Genomic DNA, 22,373 nt, shown 5'->3' with positions numbered 1-22,373 from the left:
CTGTTTTGTATGTCTCCTGATCATTTAAGCTTAAGTCTCTTTCCATGTTTGGAAAATCTCCTGAAATTATTTTCCGAAAAGATTATGAATAACCTTGGTCTGTACCTCTGTTGCTTCTTCAGTGCCTTTTATCTGTAAGTTAGGAAATTTCATTTTGTCCTATAGTTGTTGGATGTGTTGAAGAGGACATTTCCTCCTAACAAATTTCTCTGTACATTTTCAGGGCCACCACTCAGTTATTCCTAAACAACATTGTGACAAGATCAAGAAGAATCGACCCATGCCAATAGGTTTTGTTGCTGTAATGAATTCTGTAAGCTGTCGATAGTGCTTTTGGTTTTGAATGAACTGTCTTCTATCAGTGACATTCTATTTTCCATTTCATCTAATCTTCCAGAATTTCTTTCTATTGCTGCCTTCATTTCACTTATTGAATTTTTCATTTCATTCCAGACCTCTTTTGATTCATTCTTAGTGTTTCCATTTCCTCATTCATTTTCTGTACATTTTCTGTGAGGCCTTTATTGAAGACCAGGATTTGGAATTCTCCTTTTAGCTTTTCCTTTAGGTCAGTATTTGTGATTTTTATTATTTCTTCACTGATCCTAATTTTCATATTTTCGTTGGTCCTCAGGCTTGTTTTTCTAATGCCTTGGCATCTTGTCTTTTGTGGATCTTATGTCTGATCCAATCTTAGTTTAGTAATTTGGTAAGCAGTGTTTTTATTCAATGTTGAGGGTTGGGTAAAGAGGTATGGGATGTGGTGATGGTTACAGAAGTTGGGTAAAGTAGAGGATAAGAATAGGTTGATTAAGCATTGAGTATAGTAAGGCAGTATTTTGTTCAGAATGAGAAAAGGTTTGCTGCTAGGATTCTCATAGTTAGTAGAGTACTTAAGTTTGAAGAGATAAAATTTGTAAGATATTAAACAAGGAGATACAGTAAGAGAAAAAAGGAAAATTTGAGAGAAGAGAGTAGATAGGCTAGAATGAGAAAGTTTTAAAAGGAATGGGGAAAGAAATAAACAAACATGAAGACTTCCGGGAAGATGGCGACCGAGAAAAGCGGGGCTTAAGACTCCCGCTAACAACCAATCTCCATTACCACAAAAAGAGCGCCTTTCATAGCCAGAAAACACCATCACCAGAAAAACAAAAAAAACCACCAAGCTCCAGAGAGAAAGTGGACTGAGAACAGAGCTCAGGGCTACAGAGGAGACACACGAGCCCGAGGACGCGGCAGCAGCGCCATACTGCCGGCGGCAGCGGCAAACTCAAGGGACGGCTACAGCAAGCCAGGTGAGCCGCTGCGGAACAGCCAGGCGGGACCTTTCGGCACAGACAGCATTTAAAGCTCCCAGTGGCTGAGCTCAGCACACTGCAGGAATTCAGAGTGGAAATCAAAACCAGAGAAGAAAAAATACGCCAGCCTCATGGCCGAGGGCGTGGCAGAGGCGCCATATTGCCACCGGCGGTGGCAGCAGCAGTGAATTCACCGAGTCCAGTACAGCTACATCTGCGTACTCAAGAACAGTGAGTCAAATTGCGGGCCACAGAGGAGAAATCGCAGTATTGGGCCTCCTGGGACTTGACCCAGTGAGGGAGTGGTGGTGGCAGAGATATCACACCATAGGAGAACGTGCAACCTGGCACCCCCCATAGTTTAAAGCAGCCTCTATCGACTCCCTGGGTCGGAGACTCTGTGATAAAACCCAGTAAAGGAGTAGTGGGGTCTGAGATAATACAGACTCAAGATCCAGAGCACCTTAAGTGAAGCCATAGTGACCCAAGGGAAGAACCCAGAGAAGGCACAAACCTCCGAAATCATGGGAAAGAGGAATAACACTGGAGTAATGAATGTGCACAACCCCACAACATCAGAACCTGATAAAACAGAAAATCAGAGATTTCTAGAAGATCAAATCAGGAAAATAACTGTAGAAATAATAGAGGTGCTTCGAAAAGAACTCAGAGAGAGCCAAAAAGAGATAAAGGATGCAATTAATGAAGTAAAGGCCTCAATTCAAAGCACAAACAACCGATTAGACCACATGGAGAACAGAATCTCGCTCTTAGAAGATGAGCAATCCAAAAATGAATGCATAGTTTCTAATCTAGAAAAAAATATCCAACAGCAGGAATCTGACATTGAAGAAATATGGGCCCATCTTAAGAGAGCTAACCTAAGAATAATTGGAATAGAGGAGGGAAAAGAAAGTGATACCAAAGGGATCAACAATCTCTTCAAGGAAGTAATAGCAGAAAATTTTCCAAATATAGAGCAAGAGGTTGATACACAGATCCAGGAAACCTATAGAACTCCCTTTAGACAGGATCGGAGAAGAGGATCCTCACGCCATATAATTGTCAAAATGACCAATGTGGAAGCCAAGCAGAGAATCTTAAAGGCAACAAAAACAAAGGGCCAACTGACATTCAGAGGCAAACCAATTAGAATCACTCCAGACTTCCCAAACCAAGTCATGAGAGCCAGAAGGGCTTGGAGTAACATATTCCAAACTCTGAAAGAAAACAACTTCCAGCCAAAAATTTCCTATCCAGCAAAACTTTCTATCAAATTAGATGGAGAAATAAGAAGCTTCCATGACAAACAGAAACGGAAGGAATTTATGTCTTCAAAACCAGCGCTAGAGAAAATACTCAAAGAGATTAACTACAAAGAAGAAATAGGTAACACTCACCAGAACCAGAGAAACAAGAGTTTCCATTCAACAGACAACTAAGATTGGTTATCTGTGGAGATTCATTATTTATGTTAGTCTTTTACCTATCTCTAAGTTGTATTGTTTGCCTTTATTGTTGTTAATTTTTAGGATTTCTAGTTGGAATATTAATATACCTTCAGATATAGCATTTGGAAATATTTTATCCAATTCTATTAGTAACTTTTAACTCTGTCTACATTGTCTTTGGATATACAATATTTTCTTTTATTTTTTAGGGAGTTTGTATATTCTTCTGTTGCCTGTGCCATTGAAATCATATCCAAGAAATCACTGGCAATTTCAATGTTGTGAGGTTTTATGACCCAGATTTTCTCCTAAAAGTTTATAGTCTTAAGATTTATATTTAGGGCCGAACTGCGCGTAGCATGCCAGACCCCTGGAGAAACCGGACCCAGTAAGACGCTGGGTTCTGGGCGGGGGTCGCGGGCTGGGCACGCCAGATGGGGCCCGGGTCGCGGGACTCTGGGCCCCAGACTGAACTGCGCATAGCACGCCAGACCCCTGGAGAAACCAGGCCAAGTAAGACGCTGGGTTCTGGGCAGGGGTCGCGGGCTGGGCACGCCAGATGGGGCCCGGGTCGCGGGACTCTGGGCCCCAGGCAGAACTGCGAGTAGCACGCCAGATCCCTGGAGAAACCAGGCCCAGTAAGACGCTGGGTTCTGGGCAGGGGTCGCGCGCGGCGCACAAAAGCCGGGGCCTGGGTCGCGGGACCCTGGGCCCCGGGCCGAACTGCGTGTAGCACGCCAGACCCCTGGAGAAACCAGGCCCAGTAAGACGCTGGGTTCTGGGCGGGGGTCGTGGGCGGGGCACGCCTAATGGGGCCCGGGTCGCGGGACTCTGGGCCCCTGCCGAACTGCGCGTAGCATGCCAGACCCCTGGAGAAACCAGACCCAGTAAGACGCTGGGTTCTGGGCGGGGGTCGCGGGCTGGGCACGCCAGATGGGGCCCGGGTCGCGGGACTCTGGGCCCCTGCCGAACTGCGCGTAGCACGCCAGACCCCTGGAGAAACCAGACCCAGTAAGACGCTGGGTTCTGGGCAGGGGTCGCGGGCTGGGCACGCCAGATGGGGCCCGGGTTGCGGGACTCTGGGCCCCAGGCAGAACTGCGAGTAGCACGCCAGACCCCTGGAGAAACCGGGCCCAGAACAGAAAAAGATAAAGAAAAATATCGGAGAGGTGGTAAGAAAGCCGTTATGGATGCCAGGACACTGGAGATGCAGACAAAACTTATCTAAATGCACTGGAACTTATGGAAAAATTCGCCGTGAAAGAGGACTGCTATTTCTCTATATTGTTAAGAATCTCAGACATCACATATAAGGAGAGAGTTTAGCGGAGACCAAGGAGAAATGCGGTGCTGAAAGAGTTCTTCGCGATGGTGGTAGAGACTTGTATTCAGGAGAAGCAGAAACCGGATCTTACCAACTTTATTTTTTTGGAGAAATTACACCAAATGTCGAATGCTACCATCACGCATGCTTAGGAACACTGGACAACATTCAGAGTGGAAAAAGAGCCTGGGAAGGATTTGAAACGGTGGAGGCAGTGGCAATGCCAGTGGCCAATATTCGGGGGAGGCAGAGATCTGATACATTACAACTGGAACCTTTGAAATACTAACCACAGAGACTGTGATCGGAACCTGCTGAGGGGTTAGGCGGGCGCCGGGGCCAGTGGCCGACATCGGAGCTTGCTGTGAGGCAGGGCCACTACTGAGGCCTCCGTGGCCGGGATTGGAACCTGCAGAGGGGTTAGACCGATGCTGGGGCCAGCGAGGCCGGCATTGGAGCCTGCCATGATGCAAGGCTTGTGCTAGGGCCTCCGAGGTCGGGTCCGGAACTTGCTGAGGGGTTAGGCCGGTGCTGGGGTCAGCGAGGCCGGCATCGGAACCTGCCGTGAGGCAAGGCCAGTGTTGGGGCCCCCGAGGATGGGACCGGAGCCTGCTGAGGGGTTAGGCCGGTGCTGGGGCCAGCGAGGCTGGCATCAGAGCCTGCCATGAGGCAAGGCCGGTACTTGGGCCTCCGAGGCCAGGATAAGAGCCTGCCGAGGGGTTAGGCCAGTGCTGGGGCCTCCAGGGCAGAATAAGAGCCTGCTGAGGGGTTAGGCCGGTGCTGGGGCCAGCGAGGCCGGCATCGGAGCCTGCCTTGAGGCAAGGCCGGTACTGGGGCCTCCGAGGCCAGGACAAGAGCCTGCCGAGGGGTTAGGCCGGTGCTGGGGCCAGCGAGGCCGCCATCGGAGCCTGCCTTGAGGCATGACCAGTGCTGGGGCCTCCGAGGCCGGGATCGGAGCCTGCCGAGGGGTTAGGCCGCTGCTGGGGCCAGCGAGGCCGGCATCGGAGCCTGCCTTGAGGCAAGGCCGGTACTGGGGCCTCTGAGGCCGGGATCGGAGCCTGCCGAGGGGTTAGGCCGCTGCTGGGGCCAGTGAGGCCGGCATCGGAGCCTGCCGTGAGGCAAGGCCGGTAATGGGGCCTCCGAGGCCAGGATAAGAGCCTGCTGAGGGGTTAGGCCGGTGCTGGGGCCAGCGAGGCCGGCATCGGAGCCTGCCTTGAGGCAAGGCCGGTACTGGGGCCTCGAGGCCAGGATAAGAGCCTGCTGAGGGGTTAGGCCGGTGCTGGGGCCAGCGAGGCCGGCATCGGAGCCTGCCGTGAGGCAAGGCCGGTACTGGGGCCTCCGAGGCCAGGATAAGAGCTTGCCGAGGGGTTAGGCCGGTGCTGGGGCCAACGAGGCCGGCAGCAGAGCCTGCCGTGAGGCATGACCAGTGCTGGGGCCTCCGAGGCCGGGATCGGAGCATGCCGAGGGGTTAGGCCACTGCTGGGGCCAGCGAGGCCGGCATCGGAGCCTGCCGTGAGGCAAGGCCGGTACTGGGGCCTCCGAGGCCAGGATAAGAGCCTGCCAAGGGGCTAGGCCGGTGCTGGGGCCAGCGAGGCCGGCATCGGAGCCTGCCTTGAGGCATGACCAGTGCTGGGGCCTCCGAGGCCGGGATCGGAGCCTGCCGAGGGGTTAGGCTGGTGCTGGGGCCAGCGAGGCCGGCATCGGAGCCTGCCGTGAGGCAAGGCCGGTACTGGGGCCTCTGAGGCCGGGATCGGAGCCTGCCGAGGGGTTAGGCCGCTGCTGGGGCCAGTGAGGCCGGCATCGGAGCCTGCCGTGAGGCAAGGCCGGTACTGGGGCCTCCGAGGCCAGGATAAGAGCTTGCCGAGGGGTTAGGCCGGTGCTGGGGCCAACGAGGCCGGCAGCGGAGCCTGCCGTGAGGCATGACCAGTGCTGGGGCCTCCGAGGCCGGGATCGGAGCATGCCGAGGGGTTAGGCCGGTGCTGGGGCCAGCGAGGCCGGCATAGGAGCCTGCCGTGAGGCAAGTCCGGTACTGGGGCCTCCGAGGCCAGGATAAGAGCCTGCCAAGGGGCTAGGCCGGTGCTGGGGCCAGCGAGGCCGGCATCGGAGCCTGCCTTGAGGCATGACCAGTGCTGGGGCCTCCGAGGCTGGGATCGGAGCCTGCCGAGGGGTTAGGCCGCTGCTGGGGCCAGCGAGGCCGGCATCGGAGCCTGCCGTGAGGCAAGGCCGGTACTGGGGCCTCCGAGGCCAGGATAAGAGCCTGCCGAGGGGTTAGGCCAGTGCTGGGGCCAGTGAGGCCGGCATCGGAGCCTGCCTTGAGGCAAGGCCGGTACTGGGGCCTCTAGGCCAGGATAAGAGCCTGCCGAGGGGTTAGGCCGGTGCTGGGGACAGCGAGGCCGGCAGCGGAGCCTGCCGTGAGGCAAGGCCAGTACTGGGGCCTCCGAGACCAGGATAAGAGCCTGCCAAGGGGTTAGGCCGGTGCTGGGGCCAGCGAGGCCGCCATCGGAGCCTGCCTTGAGGCATGACCAGTGCTGGGGCCTCCGAGGCCGGGATCGGAGCCTGCCGAGGGGTTAGGCCGGTGCTGGGGCCAGCGAGGCCGGCATCGGAGCCTGCCGTGAGGCAAGGCCGGTACTGGGGCCTCTGAGGCCGGGATCGGAGCCTGCCGAGGGGTTAGGCCGCTGCTGGGGCCAGTGAGGCCGGCATCGGAGCCTGCCGTGAGGCAAGGCCGGTACTGGGGCCTCCGAGGCCAGGATAAGAGCTTGCCGAGGGGTTAGGCCGGTGCTGGGGCCAACGAGGCCGGCAGCGGAGCCTGCCGTGAGGCATGACCAGTGCTGGGGCCTCCGAGGCCGGGATCGGAGCATGCCGAGGGGTTAGGCCGCTGCTGGGGCCAGCGAGGCCGGCATCGGAGCCTGCCGTGAGGCAAGGCCGGTACTGGGGCCTCCGAGGCCAGGATAAGAGCCTGCCAAGGGGCTAGGCCGGTGCTGGGGCCAGCTAGGCCGGCATCGGAGCCTGCCTTGAGGCATGACCAGTGCTGGGGCCTCCGAGGCTGGGATCGGAGCCTGCCGAGGGGTTAGGCCGCTGCTGGGGCCAGCGAGGCCGGAATCGGAGCCTGCCGTGAGGCAAGGCCGGTACTGGGGCCTCTGAGGCCGGGATCGGAGCCTGCCGAGGGGTTAGGCCAGTGCTGGGGCCAGTGAGGCCGGCATCGGAGCCTGCCGTGAGGCAAGGCCGGTACTGGGGCCTCCGAGGCCAGGATAAGAGCCTGCCGAGGGGTTAGGCCAGTGCTGGGGCCAGTGAGGCCGGCATCGGAGCCTGCCTTGAGGCAAGGCCGGTACTGGGGCCTCTAGGCCAGGATAAGAGCCTGCCGAGGGGTTAGGCCGGTGCTGGGGACAGCGAGGCCGGCATCGGAGCCTGCCTTGAGGCAAGGCCTGTACTGGGGCCTCCGAGGCCAGGATAAGAGCTTGCCGAGGGGTTAGGCCGGTGCTGGGGCCAACGAGGCCGGCAGCGGAGCCTGCCATGAGGCATGACCAGTGCTGGGGCCTCCGAGGCCAGGATAAGAGCCTGCCAAGGGGTTAGGCAGGTGCTGGGGCCAGCGAGGCCGGCATCGGAGCCTGCCTTGAGGCAAGGCCGGTACTGGGGCCTCCGAGGCCGGGATCGGAGCCTGCCGAGGGGTTAGGCCGGTGCTGGGGCCAGCGAGGCCAGCATCGGAGCCTGCCGTGAGGCAAGGCCGGTACTGGGGCCTCCGAGGCCAGGACAAGAGCCTGCCGAGGGGTTAGGCCGGTGCTGGGGCCAGCGAGGCCGGCATCGGAGCCTGCCGTGAGGCAAGGCCGGTACTGGGGCCTCCGAGGCCAGGATAAGAGCTTGCCGAGGGGTTAGGCCGGTGCTGGGGCCAACGAGGCCGGCAGCGGAGCCTGCCGTGAGGCATGACCAGTGCTGGGGCCTCCGAGGCCGGGATCGGAGCATGCCGAGGGGTTAGGCCGCTGCTGGGGCCAGCGAGGCCGGCATCGGAGCCTGCCGTGAGGCAAGGCCAGTACTGGGGCCTCCGAGGCCAGGATAAGAGCCTGCCAAGGGGTTAGGCCGCTGCTGGGGCCAGCGAGGCCGGCATCGGAGCCTGCCTTGAGGCAAGGCCGGTACTGGGGCCTCTGAGGCTGGGATCGGAGCCTGCCGAGGGGTTAGGCCGCTGCTGGGGCCAGTGAGGCCGGCATCGGAGCCTGCCGTGAGGCAAGGCCGGTACTGGGGCCTCCGAGGCCAGGATAAGAGCTTGCCGAGAGGTTAGGCCGGTGCTGGGGCCAACGAGGCCGGCAGCGGAGCCTGCCGTGAGGCATGACCAGTCCTGGGGCCTCCGAGGCCGGGATCGGAGCATGCCGAGGGGTTAGGCCGGTGCTGGGGCCAGCGAGGCCGGCATCGGAGCCTGCCGTGAGGCAAGGCCGGTACTGGGGCCTCCGAGGCCAGGATAAGAGCCTGCCAAGGGGCTAGGCCGGTGCTGGGGCCAGCGAGGCCGGCATCGGAGCCTGCCTTGAGGCAAGGCCGGTACTGGGGCCTCTGAGGCCGGGATCGGAGCCTGCCGAGGGGTTAGGCCGCTGCTGGGGCCAGTGAGGCCGGCATCGGAGCCTGCCGTGAGGCAAGGCCGGTACTGGGGCCTCCGAGGCCAGGATAAGAGCTTGCCGAGGGGTTAGGCCGGTGCTGGGGCCAACGAGGCCGGCAGCGGAGCCTGCCGTGAGGCATGACCAGTGCTGGGGCCTCCGAGGCCGGGATCGGAGCATGCCGAGGGGTTAGGCCGGTGCTGGGGCCAGCGAGGCCGGCATAGGAGCCTGCCGTGAGGCAAGTCCGGTACTGGGGCCTCCGAGGCCAGGATAAGAGCCTGCCAAGGGGCTAGGCCGGTGCTGGGGCCAGCGAGGCCGGCATCGGAGCCTGCCTTGAGGCATGACCAGTGCTGGGGCCTCCGAGGCTGGGATCGGAGCCTGCCGAGGGGTTAGGCCGCTGCTGGGGCCAGCGAGGCCGGCATCGGAGCCTGCCGTGAGGCAAGGCCGGTACTGGGGCCTCCGAGGCCAGGATAAGAGCCTGCCGAGGGGTTAGGCCAGTGCTGGGGCCAGTGAGGCCGGCATCGGAGCCTGCCTTGAGGCAAGGCCGGTACTGGGGCCTCTAGGCCAGGATAAGAGCCTGCCGAGGGGTTAGGCCGGTGCTGGGGACAGCGAGGCCGGCAGCGGAGCCTGCCGTGAGGCAAGGCCAGTACTGGGGCCTCCGAGACCAGGATAAGAGCCTGCCAAGGGGTTAGGCCGGTGCTGGGGCCAGCGAGGCCGCCATCGGAGCCTGCCTTGAGGCATGACCAGTGCTGGGGCCTCCGAGGCCGGGATCGGAGCCTGCCGAGGGGTTAGGCCGGTGCTGGGGCCAGCGAGGCCGGCATCGGAGCCTGCCGTGAGGCAAGGCCGGTACTGGGGCCTCTGAGGCCGGGATCGGAGCCTGCCGAGGGGTTAGGCCGCTGCTGGGGCCAGTGAGGCCGGCATCGGAGCCTGCCGTGAGGCAAGGCCGGTACTGGGGCCTCCGAGGCCAGGATAAGAGCTTGCCGAGGGGTTAGGCCGGTGCTGGGGCCAACGAGGCCGGCAGCGGAGCCTGCCGTGAGGCATGACCAGTGCTGGGGCCTCCGAGGCCGGGATCGGAGCATGCCGAGGGGTTAGGCCGCTGCTGGGGCCAGCGAGGCCGGCATCGGAGCCTGCCGTGAGGCAAGGCCGGTACTGGGGCCTCCGAGGCCAGGATAAGAGCCTGCCAAGGGGCTAGGCCGGTGCTGGGGCCAGCGAGGCCGGCATCGGAGCCTGCCTTGAGGCATGACCAGTGCTGGGGCCTCCGAGGCCGGGATCGGAGCCTGCCGAGGGGTTAGGCCGCTGCTGGGGCCAGCGAGGCCGGCATCGGAGCCTGCCGTGAGGCAAGGCCGGTACTGGGGCCTCTGAGGCCAGGATAAGAGCCTGTCAAGGGGTTAGGCCGGTGCTGGGGCCAGTGAGGCCGGCATCGGAGCCTGCCGTGAGGCATTACCAGTGTTGGGGCCTCCGAGGCCGGGATTGGAATCCTGCCAAGGGGTTAGACCGGTGCAGGGGCCAATGGCCAGCATCGGAGCCTGGCGTGAGGCAAGTTCACTCCTGCGGCCTCCAAGGTCGGGACCAAAGCCAGCTTAGGGGTTTGACCGGTTCAGGGGCCAGCGAGACCAGAACTGGGTCCTCCCATGAGGCAAGGCCGCTGCGTGAGCCAGCGAGGTCTGGATCAGTCCACTGAGTAGCCAGGCCACTACTGGGACCATCAAGAGTGGGATTGGTACTTGCAACGCAGCATGCACAGAGAAATATCGCAGAAAATATAAATCAGACGCTTCTCTTAATCAGCAATAACTAGGAGGAAAAGGGCAACAGGAAGAGGTTGAGCTATAGAAAGGGCCCTATAGTGAAGCAACTAATGTGATCAATCAGAGGGTATGTAATACTGGAGGACGGAGCCTCTTTAAAATGCAGGAGGTACATAAACAAATGTATCAACGTAAATCACCAAAGAAGTGTGGGATGGAGGGAGGGGGAGGGAATGGGACGGGGGCTGGAGGAGGGCTAATTGGATGATGTGTGCTTGTATATCCTCTCAAGTCTTGTACTCCAATGTGATTGATATATGACTACAATGCACCAATTTAAAAAATAAATTAATTAAAAAAAAAAAAAAAAAAGATTTATATTTAGGTCTTTTATCTATTTTGAGTTAATACTTGTATATGGGATTAGGTAAAGGTCCAATTTTATTCTTTTCCATGTAATTATTATTTTTCAACAATATTTAGTTAAAAGATTATTATTTCCACCACCAAATCTTCGTGGAAACCTTGTCAAAAATAACTTGACAATATAGGGAAGAATTTAGCTCTAGGCTTGTATTTAACTCCAATGATCTATATATCTGCCTTTAGAACAGTACTACACTGTTTCAATTATTGTAGCTTTATATGGTTTGAAATCAGAAAATATATATGTCTTCTAGCTTTGTTCTTTTTCAAGATCGTTTTGGGTATCTAGAATTCATATTCTATATTAGGATAGATTTTTTTCTGAAAAATAAATATATAAATATATGATAGTTTCACCTAAAAAACAGAAAAAAATATGCTCTAGTAAGAAAGAAAGCAAAAAGAAATATTGAAATGCTATCTTTAAATCATCAAACACTTGGTATCAGACAAATGAAACTGTTATGTGAGATTATCATTTTTAATTTTGATAAATTGCTATAATACTAGATGTCAACCACTAAGCCAAGCATGGGAAGGAGGGATGGGGAGAGAATGGGGTGGGGATCGGGTGGGGGCTGACTGGGCGATGTGTGCATGTATGTCTACAAAAGTTTGTATCCCACTATGATGTATGAATACAGTGCACCAATAAAATAAAATTTAAAAAAAAATGCATGCTCAACCTGCATTTCAAACAGAAATTAAAAAGTCAGCTTTTTAAAAAAAAAAAAAAAAAAAAAAAAAAAAAGAAATAAACAAACATGAATAAAGTAACAAATTAATTTATATAAGTAACAATTATAAATCAAACTAAATAAAAACAACCAAAATAAAAAAATGGAATAAAAAGATAAATAGAAAGAATAAAATAAAATAAAAAGAACTAGTGAAAGTAAGAGAGAAAAAACAAGATGAACAACAACAGCAATAAGAAACACCAACAGCCATACTATATATATATATGTATGTATAAAATATGTCTGGGCCCATATAATATCTGTATGTCTGTTCAGTGTGGTAGATTCTGGAGTTTATTCTAATGTCTCTTATTTTCTCTGTAACCTATTGTCAGCTTTTGAACCCATTCTTTGAGTAATTGTGCCCCTCTGTTGCCTCAGAGAGCTTTGTGTTTAGGTGTCAATGCATTTGGTATCACTATGAATGAGTTCTATGTATGTCCAGGATTCTATGTTTTTTTCACCCTGTGCGCTGCATACCCTCATGCCTCCACATTCATTCTCAGCTCTTGGGCTCATGTACTTTGCTCTGTACCTTTGCTTCTCTCCCCACACTGGTGGACAGCATCCAGAGTATTCTTGGACCAACACCCTGTAACCCTGTGCAGGTAACATGCTTTGAGCATCTTTCCTTTGTGGCCTTGACATTGAGGTAGTAGGTTTTTTTTTTTTTTTTTTTTTTTTTTTTCTGGTCCCTGGAGTGCATGGTGAGCTCAGCCACTGGAAGTTGTAGCTGGTGTGTACAGGAAAACCTGATCGCTAACAAGACCATTGATCTGCAAGTACTCACTTCAAGTCCTTGTTTTCATTTTCATCTCTGGTGTTGGGTTTTGTGAGGCAAGATGGGGCTGGTATGATGTTTGCTGCTACAGGTGGGCAGGTTCCTTTTCTGCTCTCTGACCAGCCCACCAAGAAGAATATTTCCTCATAAGGATGAATAGCTGAGTGGTGGCCCTGAAAATGTACAGAGAAATTTGTTGGGAGGAAATGTCCTCATCACATCCAATTTCTCATGGACCTGTACAGACGGTCCTCTGGAACAATTTAGTCCATCCTCAAATGCAGTCATTGTCTGAGGGAGTGGCCTACTGACCACACAAACTAGTCTCTTCTTCTTTTACTCATTGTCAACTTAGATACCCTCCATTTTGAGTATTTTTGCTGCAAATCCCTAACTTCTGGCTGTGGAAATTAATGATTTAATTTAAATCTACCCATTAATGTTTAATAGGTAGATATCTATAATCAGGATAGATTATTAAGGGGAATGACAGAAACAAACAGGATGTATTTGTTCATGGCTGCTTGTGTAATAGAATATGTACTGTTATGTTACTTACCACTCATGAATAATTTGTAAATATATAAAGTAACATTTTAAGGCATGGTCATCATTTTAGGAGAGATAGCAAGCTTAAATATAGCATATGGCGGGAGGCCTGTAAAAATAGAAAAAATCACAAGATGTAAGTAAATGGTATTCACAGTGTGCTCTTGATTTTAAAATATATGTAGGACACTGGCATTAAAACAGAACCATAGACTAATAGAACAGAAATGAACTCTAGAATAAGTAGCAAGTTATGCATCATGGCACATGCCTGTAATTCCAGTCCTTAGAAAGTCAAAGGTTGGTGACCAGTCTCAGAAATTTATGTGATTCTTAGAAACCTAGTGAGGTACTTATTTCAAAACAAAAATTAAAAATGGCTGGGGATCTAGGAGTGGTGGTGCACACTTGTAATCCCAGTACTTGGGAGGCTGACACAGGAAGATCGCAGGTTCACAGCCAGCCTCAGAAACATGTGAGGTAAGCCAGGCGTGGTGGCCCACGCTTGTAATCCCCTCGCTTGGGAGGTGGAGACAGGAGGATCTCGCAGGTTCGAAGCCAGCCGTGCTGGTGTAAGAGACCCTGTTTCAAAAAATATAAAATAGGTCTGGGAGTGTAGCCTTGAGGTAGAAGGGCTTCCAGGAACCCCAGTACCACCAAAAAAAAAAGTGGGGTACTCTGCAATTTAGACACACACACACACACACACACACACACACACACACACACACACACACACACACACACACACACCCCATATAAAGGAAGTCATAATTTCTCCAGTGGTGCTGAGAAAAATGGAATATCTACATGCAAGAGAATGAAACTGCATCTTTATCTAACAGTGTATACAAAGATTAACTCAGAATAGATCAAGGACCTAAACAGGAGACCTGAAACTAAATCTCCAAGAAGAAAGCATGAAATGTCTCTTTGATATGGGTCCTGGTCTTATTTTTTAGCTATTTTTCCAAAAGCTCAGTTTAAAAAATGTCAAAATAAATCATTTGGGCTCCTGTAATCATCATTTGCGGTTTCAATTTCTATGTATTAAGACATCCACTGTCAAGGGTGGTCTGAAAATATCAAATAGAATATTTTAGAAATAAAAGTTGCCGGGCATGGTGGCACACGCTTGTAATCCCCGCGCTTGGGAGGCGGAGAAAGGAGGATCGCGCAGGTTCGAAGCCAGCCGCGCTGGCGTAAGAGACCCTGTTTCAAAAATATAAAAAAATAGGCCTGGGAGCGTAGCCCGGAGGTAGAAGGGCTTCCAGGAACCCCAGTACCACCACCACCAAAAAAAAAAAAAAAAGAAAAAAGAAAAAAGAAATAAAAGTTATTACCTTTGAGTTGATTTTATTACATGGCATTATTAGAATTTTATATTTTAGTATTATTGTCATTAGTCTTTTATTTTGCCTACTTATGTACCCATAGAAAATCAAACCATTTTTATAGGGATTTTTATAGGGATATCTTTTTTTATAGGGATATCTCATTTTATATAGGGATCTCATTTTTTATAGGGATATCTCTTTTTAAAATTTTTATTGATGTATTATATTCATACATCATATTGGGGTAAAAAAAAACTTGCATGTACAGACATGTACACATAACTGATTTAACCCCTACCCAATTACCACCCCATTGCCTCCCCGTCCCTCCCTCCCTTGCTCGGTTTAGTGGTTGACTTTAATATGTTTAAGTACATTGTGTGTTTTAGAGATTTTTCTCTTCCCCCCTTCTTTCTCCTCCTTTAGGTTGTCTTGTTTGCTTCTCCATAGGATTTTTTTTTTAATCTAGAGTTCCTCCTATGACCCATTTCTCCCTAGCTCTCACATATTAAGGAAAGCATCTGATTTCTTAGTTTTTGTGACTGACTAATCTCACTTAGCATAATGTCCTCCAGTTCCATCCATTTCCCTGAAAATGATGTAATTGAGTGTTTTTTTTTATGGCTGAGTAAAATTCCATTGTGTAAATATCCCACAGTTTTGTAATGCTATCTCTTTCACTAACTCCATATTTGTACAAAAAATAAAATTTTCTGAGAAAGAAACTTTGTTATCATTTGGCATCAAATAGTTCAATCATTTCTACATTTTTGTTAGGTAATTACCAAGCTGCCACCACCCATCTATAGGGGCAAGATTTTATTTCAAAGGAAAATGAGAAATGTTTCTGAGAAGATCTGGCTTTCTACTTCTTGTCTTCAACCAGTTATTCTAGCTTTGTGGACATAACTATATTAAAATAGTTTTAATTATTTGTTTCTGCATGTAAATACTTGTTACTATTTTCATATTACCAAGTCAATATTCCTAAAAGACATAAAAATAGAGCCAGATGACACATGCCTGTGTAACTCAAGGGGTTGGGAGACAAGAACAGTAGGGCTTCAAGGCCATCCTCCACAACTTATGAGACCTTGTTTTGTAAAATAAAAAGGGGCTGGGTATGTACATCAGTGGTAGAGCACCTCTGAGTTAAATCTAGTTACACACACACACACACACACACAATATAAAAACATGAAGTTGGTTAGAATGTATTTTCAACATGTTAATTTCCATTATTCTTCTCAGTAATTTCTTCTGACTCTTGGTTAGCCACTAAATTTCCAGAATCCTAGCATGGTGTCTTGATAAGAAACAAGAAGCATAAAAGAACATGTCTTTTCTAGGTAATGTTCCCATCTATTTACCTCCATTTCCCTATTCACCTATGCTAAACAGGTGTTTATGGTAGAAACCAAGATTTCTAAGACAGGTAATAATTTCAAATTGTACATATGGTTATTCAGCTTCTGGAATATGTAAATAATTTTAGATTTCCAGCTTTGTGGATTTAGTTTGGATAGTTCCAGTTACCTCTAGGTTGCTAATTATATAGTTACCATTGGATGTCTATGATAATAATTTGCTAATCCAACAGAGATAACAGATTCCCCCTCTTCCTGGTATCATAGAGTTTTGAAGTTATCTGCAGTTATTCCTCACAACTTTTTCTCCCAATGTAAGCCTCAGAATCAATATTTCTAGCTGAGCATGGTGGTGCATGCCTCTAATTCAGGTACTCCAGAGGCTGAAACAGCAGGACCACACTTTTGAGTACAGCCTCAGGAATTTAGTGAGGCTCTCAGCAACTTAGTAAGACCCACCAAGCTTCAAAATAAAAAAAGAGCTAGTGGGTGGAGCACATATATAGAATGTTCAATTTCTAAAAAGTACCCCACACATGAAAAAAGAATCGGCACGTCTACATTCTTAGCCCAAGGAGATCTGACAATTTAGAAGTGAAAAGAACATGATTTTCAGGTTTTAGCTTCACTTGATATTTTAGTGATTGTGTTCAGTGTCTATTATGCACTGTTTGATGAAAGAATGTTAAAGAGAACTTATTTATTAATTGAGTGATATACTTGTTCTCTAGAGCTGAGTCCTGGGTTGATGTGACTAAATTCTCTCAAGACAAAGATTTTGAGAGGTGAGAGGGAAAATGGCAAGAGAGTCAACCCACTTAAACAAACATCAGGCCTCCCTTTTGTTAAAAACATACAGAATTGAAGTTGATTTTGTTTAGACATTAACAAAGAAGTTATCCACATTTTGGTTAAAACATTTTCAGATTTAAAACAGTTGATTACATAGGATTGTCTTTAACTCACCACAACAGAAAGCCTAGAAAACTGTTTTCTTTTGTTAGAGTGAGGTATAGCAGAAAGGGAAGAGCATATTCTTTTCTTTTTGCTATTATTTTCATTTCTTTTTTTCCTTTTCTTTTCTTTTCTTTTCTTATGAAATCCAGGGGCATTCTATCTTTGAACTACACCCCTAGCCCTATTCTTATTCTCTATTATTTATTTATTTATTTGTTTATTTATTTATTTGTTTGTTTATTTGTTGGTGCCTAGTGCACTGGAGATCTGAGAGTAAAGCTACTTACACACAGGACACAGGGGATGCAGGTTTTCATGCACACTACATGTTTAATGGAGAGAGCAATCAGACTTTTATAGAGAAAGCTTTTATGGATTAATGAATTTAGCTATTTCAGACATTACAAGGTTATCTTAAAGTAACAATGGATGTGTGTAAGTAAAGCCAAAGGACTAATCTCAAACTTAAACAACTCTTTGTTTTACAAATAGATGCAAGGAACTGATGGGCCAGCCTGTCAGAGGTGTGGCTGACAAGGATGATGAGTGCCAACTGCCTGAACAGAAGAACACGGAGCTGGGAGTCGAGTGAAGCAGGATCTCGTTTATTTTTCTCAGGCAACCTAATTTAAAGCAAATAACCACAAGGGGGATTTCCAACAGGAAACTATTCTAATCTATCATGCTAAAGGTCACTCTTGCATGCACAAAGCACATAACTTGTACCAATCATTATCCGATGCACTAGGGGTTCACGAGCATGGAAGCATTATATGAGCCAATAAGGCTCAACATTACCAAATTGGGCTAGCGGGGGGAAGGGGAGTAGGTATGCCCTCCCCATATCTGCTTGGCGCTACATGTTGCATATTCATTCATCGGAAGTTCTCATGGTTTTGTCAGGCGGTTGTGCAGACCTCGACAAGCAACACCTGTGACCGCTCATAACATCTCAAGCTGTATGTCATACTAATAAGTTTTCTGAAATGTCTAGACTGTGAAGGACATACAAAGAGGCCTGGAGCCACTTCCTGACTTCAAGGGAACTTGGCAAAACTCCTAGCTCACTGATTAGAGGATGAATGCTTACCTCCCAGCCTGGCATTCCAAGATGCTTCTCAGGAGCCAGAGTTGCCTCATTAGCCCTTTAATCAGGAGCCTGCATCTCACTACTCTCACATTTATTTGTTCATTCATTCATTCATTCATTCATTCATTCATTCATTCATTCATTCATATCTGTGGTACTGAGGTTTCTGGAAACCCTTCTAACTCCAGGCTACACACCCAGACCTATTTTACATTATTTTTATTTGGATACAGGGTCTCTTAAGCCAGCAAGCCTGACTTGGAACCTGCGCAATCCTACTGTCTCTGCCTTCCAAGCACAGGAATTTCAAGCGTGTGCCACCACTCCTGGCTAATATTCAAGTGTAGCTCCTTCAATAATCAACCTCAGCCTTCTTCCTCTCCTACCTTTCCATTCTAGCTTTGCTGAGATTTCCCCTCCATTATCTATAGGCCTTCTAGCATTCCTAATAGTCTCTAGTTGGGGCATATTAGAGAAAACATATGTCCTTTTTTTTCTGTGTTTGGCTGATCTCACTTAGCATAATGTTCTTGAGGTCTTCCCATTGCTTGGGAATGACATGATTTTATTCTTCTTTATACCTGAGTAGAATTCCATTGTGTGTGTTTCCCATAATATTACAATCTGTTCATCTATTGATGGAGAGCTAGGTTGGTTCTGTATTTTGGCTATTGAAAAGTGTGCTGTTATGAACTTGTTTATGTACATGTTACCGTAGTTCTCTGTTTCCAACCCCTTTGGAAAGATAGGCAGATCATATGGTGGTTCCATTTCCAATTTTCTAAGGAATCTCCACATTGTTCTCCATAGGGGCTGAACTAATTTTCACTCCCACCAACAATGTAAAAGTGTTCCTCTTTCCCCAAATTCTTGACAGCATTTGTTGTTATTTGACTTCTTTATGTTTGCCACTCTGCTTGGGGTTAGATGGAATCTCAGCATAGTATTGATTTGCATTCCTGATGGCTAATGATGTTGAACATCTTTTCATGTATCTATTGGCCATTTTTATCTCTTTTGTTAAATATGTGTTTAATTCAGTTGCCCATTTCTTGATTGGGTTGTTTGTTTTGCTATTGTAGAGTCTTTTGAGCTCTTTGTATATTCTGGATATTACCTGGTATCTGAGTATTGGGTGGTAAAGATCTTCTCTCATTCTGCAGACTTTCTCTTTAGGTTCCTGATGGTTTTCTTTGGTGAAATGAAACTTTTTTTGTTTGATTCCATCCCACATGTTAATTTTTGCTTTAAATTCCTGTACTTTGGAGGTCTTGTTGTGGAAGTTACTGTCTGTGCCTATATGTTGGATTGCTGAACCTATGCCCTCCTCTAATAACTTCATAGTCTCAGGTCTAATTAAGTGTTTGATCTATTTCAAGGTTTGTCCTGTGAATGTTGAGAGGTAAGGATTCTTTATTTTGTTTTGGTATTCATGTGATACTTGTCTCAAGAAAGGAGAATTCCATCTTTTTCCATTTCCAGGAACAAGTTGTGAAGAATTGGAATCAGTTCTTCACTGAAGTCCTTCTAGAATTCAGCCGGAAAACCTTCATTGCCTGGGCTTTTCTTTGAAGCAGAAATTTTTATTGCTGTGTCTATTTCTTTGCTTGTTATTGGTGGGTTTAGGCTGATATTTCCTCTTGGTTCAGTAGAGGTAGGTTATATCTGCTTAGAAATCTATTGACTTCATGTTTTTTAGTCTATTGGAGTATAAATTTTCAATATAGTTTCTGGTAATCCTTTGAATTTCCCCACTTTCTGTGGTGATGTCACTTTTATTTCTGATTTTAATAATTTGAGTTGATTCTCTCTTATTTTTTATTAATTTTCTGGTGCTTGCTTTGTGGCCCAGGATGTGATCTATTCTGGAGAAGGTTTCATGGGCTGCTGAGAAGAATGTGTATTCTGCTGCTCCTAGTGAAATATTCTGTAATGTCTATAGCCCAGGGGTTTGTCAATCTTATTAATCTTTTCAAAGTACCAGCTTTTTGTTTTGTTGATATTTGGAATTTTTTAAATTTTCAATTTCATTTATTTCTGCTCTGATTTTAATAATTTACTGCCTTCTGCTTGCTTTGGGGTAGACTGTTGCAGTCTTTCTTGGTTATTGAAATGTTTCATTAGATTGTTTTAATTTGTGACTCTATTCTTCTTATGTGGATACTCAATGCTATAAACTCTTCTTAACACTACCTTCAAAGTGTTCCATAGGTTTTGGAAAGTTGTGTCTATATTTTCATTTAATTCCAGGTATATCTTCATTTCTTCCCTTATTTCTGATCTTACCCACTCATCATGCCATAGTCTATCATTCAATAGTGTATCATTTAATCTCCACTTTTTAACAAGTTTCTTTTGGTCTTCCTGTTGTTGATTCTATTTTTCTTGTATTGTGGTCTGAAAAGAGGCAGAAAATCATATTACATCTTTTGAATTTTCTGGTGCTTGCTTTGTCGCCCACGATGTGATCTATTCTTTACTCCCCTTTTTCTGTGAAGATTGAGCTAGTGGCATGAGAGGTGTGTTGATGTCTCTCACTATTATTGTATTTGGATCTATTTGACATCTGATGTCCTGGAGTTTTTGTTTTACAAATGTGGGTGCACCCACATTAGAAGCATAAACATTTACTATCATTGTATCGCCTTGTTGGATTGTTCCTTTTAATGAAAGGAAGTGCCCTGTTTTGTCTCTTCTGATGTGTTTTAGCTTAAAGTATATTTTGTTGGATATGAGTTTCTAACCCTGCTAGTTTTTGATCTCCATTAGCATGACACATCTTTTTTCATTCTTTCACTATCAGTCTATAAATTTTTTTGGCTGTAACATAAGTTTCTTGCAAGCAGAATGTATTTGAATATTGATTTTTTAAATCCACATTGCCAGCCTATGTCTTTTGATTGGTGAGTTAAGTCTTTTGACATTCACAGTTATTACTGAAATGAGATTTTGTTTCCTGTCATTTTATGTTCTATCTTCTGTTTGGTATAGTGTTATTTTTTCTTTACTTAGATGCTCCACTGATCAACTTCATTTCTTCCCTGGTTCTAACATGTGCTTCTTTTTTCTTCTTTATGACTTATTTCTTTAAGTATTTTCTCTAGTGTTGACTTTACATTTATGAGTTTTTTGAGATTCTGCTTATCTTAAAACACTTTTTCTTCTCCATCACAGATAAATGGATTGTGAAACTACAGAATATTTACACAATGAAATTTTACTCAGCCATTAAGAAAAACACAATAACCTCATTTACAGGAAAAATGGATGGAACTGAAGCCCATTATGCACATGAGATTAGTCAGTCATAAAAAATAAAAAATTGGATACTCTCCCTAATATGCAGAAGGTAGGGAGAAGATGGGTCATAGGAGGAACTCTAGATGAAGAAGGAGATCCTGCAGATGAGCAAGTCAGGTGAACTAACTGAGGTTATGAGTGGGGAAGAGGGAAGAGGGAAATTCTCTAATGTACATGATGTGCAATAACAGACATCAATGTCAATCATAAAGCCAAGTGCAAAAAAGAAGGGTGTGTGAGACAATGGCGTGGGAACTTGGTAAGAAAAAAATAGGTGATATTCACATGTATGTCTTCACTATCTTGCATCCCATTAAGATGTATGAATACAAAGCACCAATAAAAAATTTACAAAACCTAAATGGCATACAATATGGACAAAATAAAAACCAACTAATCCTCAAATAGAGGATAATATGTAGACTATATAAAGAGCTTAAGAAGACTCAATACTAAAAATAAACTACAAACACCCGGTTTAAAATGGGTTGCAGATCTGAATAGACACATTTCCAGTGAAGAAATACCAAGGGCCACGAAACATAGAAAATAATGTTCAATGCCATTATTACTTGGGGAGATGCAAATCAAAACTACATGGAGATTGCATTGAGAATTGTAATAATCAAGAATACTAGCAATAATAAATGCTGGTGAGAATGTGGGGGGAAATAAAATTTTATATATTCTTGTTTAGATTTCACATTAGTAGAGCTGCTATGGAGATCAGTATGGAGGCTGCTTAAAAGACTTGGAAAGGAACCACCTTATGAGTCAGACAAACCACTTCTGAGATTTCAAAAAAGCACTGATATCAGATTACTATAGAAACACATTCGTTTTCATAATTGCAGCAGCTTAATTCTCAACAGCCAAACTAAATCCCAGCCTAGGTGTCCCTCAACTCACAAAAGTACGGTATGTTTACACATGGAATTCTACCTAGCCTAAACACACACACACACACACACACACACACACACACACACACACACACGTGATTTGCAGGAAAATGGATGGAACTCAAGAATATTATGCTTAGTGAAATTACCAGTCACACAGAAAGTGAAAGCCTATATGTTTACAAGCATATGTGAAAACCAGCAGAGGGCCAGTCATAGGAAGATTTTATGCATGCACACAAATTTCATTTAGGAAAGCACCATGTACCTAGATAAGATACCTTAGCATATCATCTATGATGGATACATTAGCATGGATACAGCCTCTCCCAACAATTTATTTCTGAAGATTCACCCCCAATAAACTACCTCTCACTTTGCTCCATCGCTTAGTGGCTTCACCATCTCTCAGCCTACCCATACTGAAAATCAAACTTTCAGCACATAATCACTTAAGGAACACAAACACCATAATCAAGCCATACTCAGCTGCAGAAGGATGTTAAGTAATATGGAAAGCAGT

The sequence above is a fragment of the Muscardinus avellanarius genome (assembly GCF_963383645.1).
Source record: "Muscardinus avellanarius genome assembly, chromosome: Y".
Lineage (NCBI taxonomy): Eukaryota > Metazoa > Chordata > Mammalia > Rodentia > Gliridae > Muscardinus > Muscardinus avellanarius.
The sequence above is the reverse complement of the archived record's forward strand: the minus strand, read 5'-3'. Positions refer to the sequence as shown.